Genomic DNA, 9,323 nt, shown 5'->3' with positions numbered 1-9,323 from the left:
GAAGGGACAGAGGGTCAGAAAGGGGTGGAAATAATTCTAGGAACTAGAATTGGAAAATTTTTTATAATGTGCATGATTGAATCACTATGCAGTGTGTACTGGATGGGAGATTGCATTTTGTGTGCTGTGATGATGCTTAGGGAAGGAATGTAAATTGAGTTAACAAAAAAAAAGTTTCAGGAAAAAAAATATATCTGTTCAATGACTGCAGTAGGATATGTAGCCCCAGCTGGGTGCTATTTTATAGGATGCGTAAAGTTAGACTTGTGTTCATGGAAATGTGTGTGTCACCTGTGTTTGCTATGAGGGTATTTGGATTGATTAGGGTCTTTGATGATTCCATAAAATGTGGGGGGAAACAGTATAGAAAGCAAACATAGATACCAGAGACAGTGTGGGAGGAGAGTGGGAGATGGCAGAGGGTAAGAGATAGGGAATCAAGAATGGGGGTAAAAAGCAAAACATACAGAAAGCAAGAAATGGAAGATCATTTGCTGACAATAACATGTTTGTTGATGTGCTTGATTGAGACAATATACAGTGTACTCTGGATAGAAAATCTCATTTTGTATGCTGTAATAATGTACAGTGGATGAATGCAAATAAATAAATTGAAATAAAAAAAAATCACCATGATCTAATTTTTGTCATATGTAGATGAAAAAACAGTATGCTAGCACATTAAATTACTAAGAATTGTGATCTTAAGAGTGAGATAAATATGGGTGATTTTTATTTTCTTTTATATTTTCATATTCAAAAGAGTCAACAATGAGAACATAGTATTTTTAGAATTATAATTTTATTAGTGTTCTTTAAAACTTCACAAAAATAAATTTATCTGAAATGTGCAAATTAGGACAGTCCAAAAAAACACAAGATGTAAAAACAGGAGCCCTAAAATAAATATGAACAATAACAACTTTTTAATAAAATTTAAAATATGACACAAGGAATGGGTAAATATTAATAACAGTCACTGTATTATCAGTTACATTTTGAAAATAAGAAGTTGTCTGGGATTTACATACAGCATAATTGAAATCTGTTTATATAACTGTCTTCTCCACTGACTTGCAAAACTTAGATAATTTCTAGCTAGTGCATGACACCGAGTCCAGCTCATCTTTTAATAAAATGGTTGAACTCTAGTTAAGTTGCATAGACTTTCTACTAAGACTATACAAGAATTTGTAAAATAGGGATAGTAATATACATATCAAGAGGCATATTTCATACACATAAAATGTGCAAATCAGTCTTCTCGTATAGGAAAGGGGAGAAAATAATTTTAAAACCTGGAGTCAGCTGGTGGCATGGTGGTAAGAGAGGCCAGATCCCACATGCAGTTTGAGTCCCACACCTGGTGGCTTGAAAAACATGTCAGGCATGTGCCCAAAATCCTCAAAGGAGGGAGAAATGGAGGAGAAGGAATTGTGGTGTGACCATCCTACACGTGGTATGTGTGGGGATGCTTTCTCACTTTAGCTCTCTCTTTCTCTGTCTCTCTTTCTCTCTCTCTCTGGTGAGTACATGTGCCCTCCGGAAAAAATTTAAAAAATAAATCACAACCTGCCTCAAGAAAAAGAGATTAGTGAGGAAGACGTATTCGCAAACCGAATAAGCACACATGTGATAACATGAACTGATGAAGAAGCAATACATTTCTGGTACGGGAGCCGTTAGACAATCCAGTATACTCTTTTACATAAATTCAGAAAATAAAGAAGAGGGGACAAGAAAGGTATGGACAAAAATGTGAAGCTGTGAGACACATGCTAATGTAAGAAAGATGCCTGTGGAAATAATAACAAAATTTACATAGTGCTTACACTCTGCGAGGTGCTCTCTTAGCAGTTTTACCAACATGTGCAGGGGAAATGAGATGGACGGGTAAAGCACAGTTGATAATGTGCCAGGTGCTCCGGACTCAGAGCTTTGGTCCAGAGGAGTGGTATGAAGGCAGCTGTCTAAAATTAGGAGGTCAAAAAGCTCATATCATCTTCGCCCCTTAGAAGTCCTTAGACACTGTATGTCCCCACTTAATATATACCAGGTGTCCCCACACTATGACTGAAACTGATTGACTAAAAGATATAGAAACACAGCATATGGATGTAAGTACCAGATAAAGAGGAGGGTCTGAGGAGGGACATTTAGAAGAAAAATAGAGAGGCAAAGCATTAATGGGACAAAGAAATGTGGTATTATCTGTTGAAGATATTTTATAGTTTTATCAACTGGACTAGGGAGAAATGTTCACCTGTTGAAATATTCACTTTGTAAGCTAAATAATGTGGTTGAATGTATAAAAGAAATTGAAATAAAAAAATGTAAAAAAAGAGAAATCCTTAGAAATGGTGTGATTCTGGGTAACTCTTTTACACTCTCGGAGTCTATAAAATAAGTTTAATAATATAAGCAAGACAGTGAATATTATCCATTTGGCAGTCCTAAAAGTGCTTCGAAAAAAAGTACACCATTCTATACAGACTTTCAGTATTCTTGCTGTTGCTCTGATGAAGTGATATTTGTCTCGATAAAATAATCCATGGGCAACTTAAAGTATGCATGAAAGAAAGGAGAGGACAACAATAAAGTCTAGTTTGGTTTATGACAGCCTGGTATGAGAGAATGAAGACCTAGGAAAGGATGATAGGATCAGGTCTCTAGAGTATTGGTTAAGCAGTGTGCATAGGAACCTGGGTCCCATATGGCTGGCTGGGGTTTGATTTCTGGCCCCCAAGGTTTGAAAAAACATGCTTAGCACACACATCTCCAAAATCCTGACCAGAAGGAGGAATGGAGGAAAATGTATTGGGATATGATGACACCCGATTGGGTGGCTCTTTCTCTCTTTCTCGTGAGCTCACCTGCCCTCTGGAAATTAGAAGAAAAAAAGAAAGGAAAAGGATTCTAAGAAAGTAAAGTATGGAAAAGAGGAAAGAACTTTGAGGAAGATGAGATGTACTGATGAGAGGAGATGGAGGAAAAGAAACAGTAAGGTCAAAGTCACTGGAACTAGAGGAGCTGAGTCTCATGAAGAAGCCTGTTTTTATTATTGTCAACTGTTTCTGATAAAGCGGTATAAGGGAAGAGTAAAAACTCTAATAGCTGGCAATGACGTTACCACTAATGGTAAGAATGAGTTTCAGTGGAGTGGTGTAGAAAGAAACTGGACTAAGGGTAAAGTGAAAGTGAGCAGTGCATAGCAGAGGAATTGAGGGGGAATTTCTCCTATCTGAGTTCATAGGAATGAAAAGCAAGAGGAAAGGAGGCAGGGTTGAGTAACAATTTATTTAGAACCAGAGAGTGATTAATATATTTGTAGACAAACAAGCAACCAACACAGAGGAGTGGCGAAGAAGAGAAAATTGGTAAATCCATCAGTTTTTCATCTCAGAGCAATATGCTTTATAAAGGGGGGAAAACTGGAAAAGCCAAGAGGTGGATGCTTTAGAGGTCAGCTGGAGAGGTAGGAAGAATATCAGGAGAAAAAACAATGTAACTAAAGAGAAAAAAATGTTTTGAAAATTAATGCAAACTTCGAAAATTATGAACAAAAAGTGTATTTGTTAATGTTTCTAGATCTTTGCATAGCAGTCCATATTATATCTTTGTCATCATCTTGAAACACAGAATATTAAGTATAATAGTAGCCAACTATTTATAGGGTCTGCTTGCCTTTAGCTTATTTGAGGTTTCACTATTTATAGGGTCTGCTCACCTTTAGCTTATTTGTAGTTTCCAAAGCATTTTGTTCTTTTTTTTTTTTCTAGCTTTTCCCCCATCTTTAGCTGTGTATCATGCCAAGCTCTGTGTCATGTGTTCTTGTTGGTTGGTCTTCCAAATGCATTCAGGCTAATACTGGAAATTTGCAGTTTACCAGACAGAATTTGGAATACCTTTTCATAAAATGTACATACTTTTTCTAAAATCAAAATTCTCCTTTTTACCTGGCAACATTCATACTTTCAACTAATTTCTCCATTCATTATATTAAAAAGAAGTTAAAAATTGATACACAAAAGCTATAATCAGGGACCAGCGGTTAGTGTAATGGCTATGTCGCTGGACTCCCATGTAATCAACAGCAGTTCGAGTCCCAGACCCGGTGGCTTAAACTCATGCCAGCCGCATATGCGTGCGTGCCCAAGATCCTGAGAGGAGGAGAACAGAGAAGAAGGGATTGCGGCATGGTCCTTACCCCCAGGGGGTGACTTCTCACTTTCTGTCTCTTTGTCTCTCTCCGTCTTTCTGGCGAGTGCATGCACCCTATAGCAAAAATAAAACAAAACTAAAAAACAAAAACCTCTCAAAAAAAAAAAATCAAAACTTAAAAAAAAAAGCTATAATCATCACTTAAAATCTCCTGTGTTATCTCTGAATTTTAGTTTCTAACCTCTTGTTTTGAGGAAATAGGAACTTTCCTGATTTATTTCATCATTTTGCATGGTGCTAGTATGTGATACTATGTTTCTCTATTGTGGTCATTCTGCTGTTCTCATAGGCCTTTTATACACGCTCAAGGTTAGGGATACGAACTTTGCCTAAGTTCTTCAACAAAGTTTCTTCTTGACTTCTCAAAGGAAAAGTCCTTATAGTTTTCAAAACAAAAATTGCATTTTTTGAAAATATCGTTCTCACTATCTGGGACTACATTCTCTATATTTCATGTATGGTAAATTTCTGTATATTATTCAAAGCATGCTTGAAGTACTTTTCCTCCATACCTTTCCTATGATTTTCAACTTTTACCCAGCCAGCATTGGTTTCTTTGAACCAATGCTGATCATTTATATGCCCTAATTTATCACTTCCTAAAGGAAATACAATTACTTATTTAACATCTGAATTTCTAATAGTGAGCTCTTTGAGAGCAAAGATTGTTTTTCTATGTATCTTTGGATAGCTAATATTTGGCATTTAGCAGATACGTTATTAATAAACCTTTCAATCGAACAAATGTTGTAGCATTCTCTCAAGAAGTTCTATAGAAAATAGGGCCTTCAAGATATTCCATGAGAAAAGGATTTTTTTTTTTTTTTGGTCTCAAATTGATTTTTGAGACATCTAATACTCCCAGCACCTATTGGAGATTTAGTATCAGAAATCTTATAGAAAATCTTCATTTTACTTATTTGAGTATCTCCCAAAGCTTTTGATTAGGTAATGCCTATTAATATCCCAAAGAACTAGAGTTGGCTTGGCCACCATTTTCTTTAAAGGGGCATACAGTGGATATTTTTGCTGTTGCTGGCCACATGTCTCTGTTGCAATCACTCAACTCTTTTGTGACTGATTTTGTCTGGGGAAAGCAAGCACCAGCAATCCATAAACAAATGAGAGTCAGGGTGTCCTATAAAACAGGCAGCATCTAGACTGGCTGTCTGGTTGTAAATTGCTAACTCCTAGAGTAGAGTTTTATAAAACAGTCTTTGAAGAGTACTGTAGCTTTAAGATACATAAATGATAAAGTCATTTTTCAATCAATTTTCAAAATAGTAACTTCAAACTGCATTTGAAAATTACAAAAGTTTCCTCCTTCTAATAGCAAAATAGTAACTTCAAACTGCATTTGAAAATTCCAAAAGTGCCCTCCTTCTAATAGAACTGTACTTTAACTAAATATTTTCTGAGAATATTCATCATAGTTCTACAAATTGTGCTATTAAGCTAGGTAAGGGCTTATCAAGGCTAAGCATAGCCTGGTTCCAGTGAAACTAACTTCCTCAGAATTTCTCCCTTGGGTGCTGTTACTGCCCTTTCAAAAGTGGAAACTGAAAATCTCTGTGAACAAATTAGGGCTGCTGTTCTGAAGAGAACTGAGGATGTTTCTGTCCCTCCTAAATAACACACATTTTATCAGAGAAATTTTTAGAGGAAATGCCTTAGGCAAGGCCATCACATATTGCAATGATTTTGATTTCTGGTAAAGCAAGATAAAAAGAAAGTCTGGTGAAGAGAATGATTTTAGGCAAGTGTAATAGTTTTATCATAGCAAAGAACATAGTATTATATCTATAGTGATTAAGCACTGACAAAACCACAAGTAAGAAAGGTCTTCAGTTCTAACTGGACACATATCAAGTTAATTTATCCAAACTAAAATGATCTGTTGTATTTAATATTTTTTTTCCCAGAGGACACATGTGCTTTTGAGGGTTGTGGAGAGGGGAGTCCCTTGTAGGAACTGCATATACCCAAAATTCTTTCTCCATTTTTCCCTCCTATTGGATTTTGGGCATACACAAGACTGGCATGTTTTTCAAGCCACTGAGTCTGAACTTGACTCAGTGCAGTCACCATCTACACCATGTAGTTGGCGATGTGGGATCCAGCCATCTTAACCATCTCACCACAGGCTGGCTGTAATATTTAGATTTTGAAAAAAATGAACTGACCTTAGATTGAAACCTAAGACCTCAAACTATAAAACTACTGAAGGAAAAATTACTGGGGAAACTATTGGAAACAGCAGTGTAGGGCACGATTTTTTTAACGATTTCTTAAATAAGACCTCTCTCCTCCAAACAGGGAATAATCCCAATAATAAGCAAGTGGAATTACATCATACTAAGTTTCTGCACAGCAAAGAACACAGTAATTAGTGTAAATAGGCAACACTTAGAATGGGAGAACATTTTTGTAAACTATACCCCAGATAAGGGGCTGATAACCAGAACACACAGGGAACTCAAATGACATACCCAGAAAAAAATGATTATCCCAATTAAAAAATAGGAAAAAGAACTGAATAAACAACTCCCTAAGAAAGACATACAAACAGCCAAAAAGCATATGAAAAAGTGGTCAACACATCTCCATAAGGCAGATGCAGGTCAAAACCACAATGAGATATCACCTAATCCCTGGTCACAAATCCCCGGTCAGAATGGCAAAGATTAAAAAAACAAAAAATGGTTAGTTCTGACAGGGGTGTGGTGAAAGGGGAACTCTCCTACACTATTGGTGGAACTGTAAATTGGTCCAGCCACTGTGGAGAACAATATGGAGGTTCCTTAAAGACCTAAAAATAGAACCACCATATGATTTAGCAATTCTACTTCTGGGCATCTATCCAAAGAACAGGAAAATGCTCATCTATGAGTACTTGCACATCTATGTTTATTGTGGCATTATTCACAATCGCTAAAACATGGAACCAACCCAGCTGTTCACAAACAGAAGAAAGGATTGAAAAAGTGTAATACATATACTCCATGGAATATTATTCAGCCATAAAAAACAAGAAGACCCTGGCATTTGATAGAAAATGGATGCATATGGAAAATTTATTGCTGAGTGAAGCGAGTCAGGTTATGAAAGAGAGACATTGTATGTCTCACCTTGACATATACTGACTGTCCGCACTCTATGGTAGAGACTGGAATATTGGAGGACAAAACAGCATTGAAAATAGTTATGAACACTGGAGACAGTGTGGAAGGAGGTGGGAGAAGAGAAGAGTGTAAGGAAAGTAGTCAGGGATTAAAAATAGAGGAAAGACATTTGTGGAACACTGAAATGTTTTAATACCTATTGATGATCATGTGTATGGTATTTTCATCTGGACTGGTCTGAGGTGTATTTCATGTTGGGTAAATTCTCTAGACAAGCTAAATTATGTATAACGATTGAATGTATAAAACAAAAATAATTATAATTAAAAAATGAAAAAGAATGACAACAACAACAAACAATGAGAGCCTGGCATTTGATAGAAAGTGGTTAAATATAGAAGGTTCTTATTCTTTATTTTTGTACCTTCGTGTGTAGTGTGCAATTTTGTTTTATTTTTTTAATTAAGCAAAAATTACAGAAAAACATTAGCTGATCTTAATTATTTTCTGCCTGTATTTCTGCGTTTCTCAATTCTCACCCATTTCTTTAAATAGACAATATTTATTGTCCCCTTCTGATTAAACTACCTACTCACCATCTTGAGATATGCCTATGGGCAGAGGGATAGGTTGTAGGGATAGTTTAGACTCTCAGTCACTGGTGTGAAGACAAGCACAGAGACTGAGCCATAGTCTAAGCAGTCCTTGCTATACAGTGATACCACCCCCTAGTGAAAATGTGATTCTATCAGCCCCAGATGCTGACCAGTCATGTTTTTCCTCTTCCTTTTCTATCAGCCCCAGATGCTGACCAGTCATATTTTGTTGTCCATTCAAAACTTTTCACTCCAACATGCTGCTACCTCTTTGTGGAGTGAGAGTAGAAAACTTAAACTTTATTTTAGAGAATTCAAGGAAAAATTGAAGATTTTTTTTCTCTTTATCTTGCCTCCTCTGTGATTCTCTACTTGCCTCTTGTAATATATATGTTAAAATCAGCTTTCAAAATCTGGGTTTCAAAGGCTTCCCCACCGCATGGCCACCTGAGGCAGCACTATGAAGTGACTCCACAATGTGGGGTCAGACACTTTATTTCTGAGCTTTAGTTTTTCATCTGTAACATGATCTCCAACTGTCTGTGGCTGTTGAACAATCATTGCCTTTGGCTTTACTTTTCTACCTCTTGGTAAATGTAATATTTGCCATATCTCCTTCATTTAGGCTCCAGACATTCTCAAATGTCATTTACACTTATGAGCTAGCTTACCAATTTATCACTGTTTTCAGATCTTTCTCCTGCCTAATTCCCATGTAAGATTTTGTCCTGGTAGACACATTCTTTGGGTTCTCTCCTAAAATGAGTTTTTCCTACTCATAGAAATATTAAACATCAAAATTCCTACAAACAGAGAAAGTAAAACATAAAAATGAAAAAACAAAAATGTAATAATGACAAACCAAAATATAAAATATTTTGAGTTATCTGGCTTTAGTACTCATAACTGGGATAGTTTACTCACTTGCGTCGGAAGTTACAAGACGTGGGAACATCATGCAACATTTTATCTAAACAGTCAACAGTAGAAATTCTTCTCTTTTTTTTGGAGAGATTTTTGTACAGGGTGCGTGCGCTTGCCAGAGAGACAGAGAGAGATAGACAGAGAGACAGAAAGTGAGAAATCACCCCCTAGGAGGGATGGCCATGCTGCAATCCCTTCTCCTCCATTATTCTCTTGGGATCTTGGACATACATGCACACGTGCCCGGCATGAGTATAAGCCACAGGGTTCAGGTCTTGAACTGCAGTCAACTACATGGGAGTTCAGTGACATAGCCATTACGCTAACTGCTGGTCCCGCAGCAAGAGAAATTCTAAAGATTTTGAAAAGTATGATTTTGAACTGCTACAAATTTAACCTATAGGAATAGAACAAAATATGGCCAGCTAGCTTCAAAAAAGTAGAAATATCTTGATATAAA

At 36.5% G+C, this 9,323-nt stretch overlaps 1 pseudogene; it reads right to left on the bottom strand.

Moving 5' to 3' along the window:
• Positions 1–8,894, bottom strand: part of LOC102468957 (heterogeneous nuclear ribonucleoprotein A3-like) — a 24,860-nt pseudogene extending 15,966 nt beyond the window's left edge.
• Between the last annotated feature and the right edge of the window lie 429 nt (positions 8,895–9,323).

This window comes from Tupaia chinensis, unplaced genomic scaffold, assembly GCF_000334495.1.
Source record: "Tupaia chinensis unplaced genomic scaffold, TupChi_1.0 Scaffold000097_1, whole genome shotgun sequence".
In the NCBI taxonomy this organism is placed as follows: Eukaryota; Metazoa; Chordata; class Mammalia; order Scandentia; family Tupaiidae; genus Tupaia; species Tupaia belangeri.
This window is presented reverse-complemented; position numbering and strand designations above follow the sequence as displayed.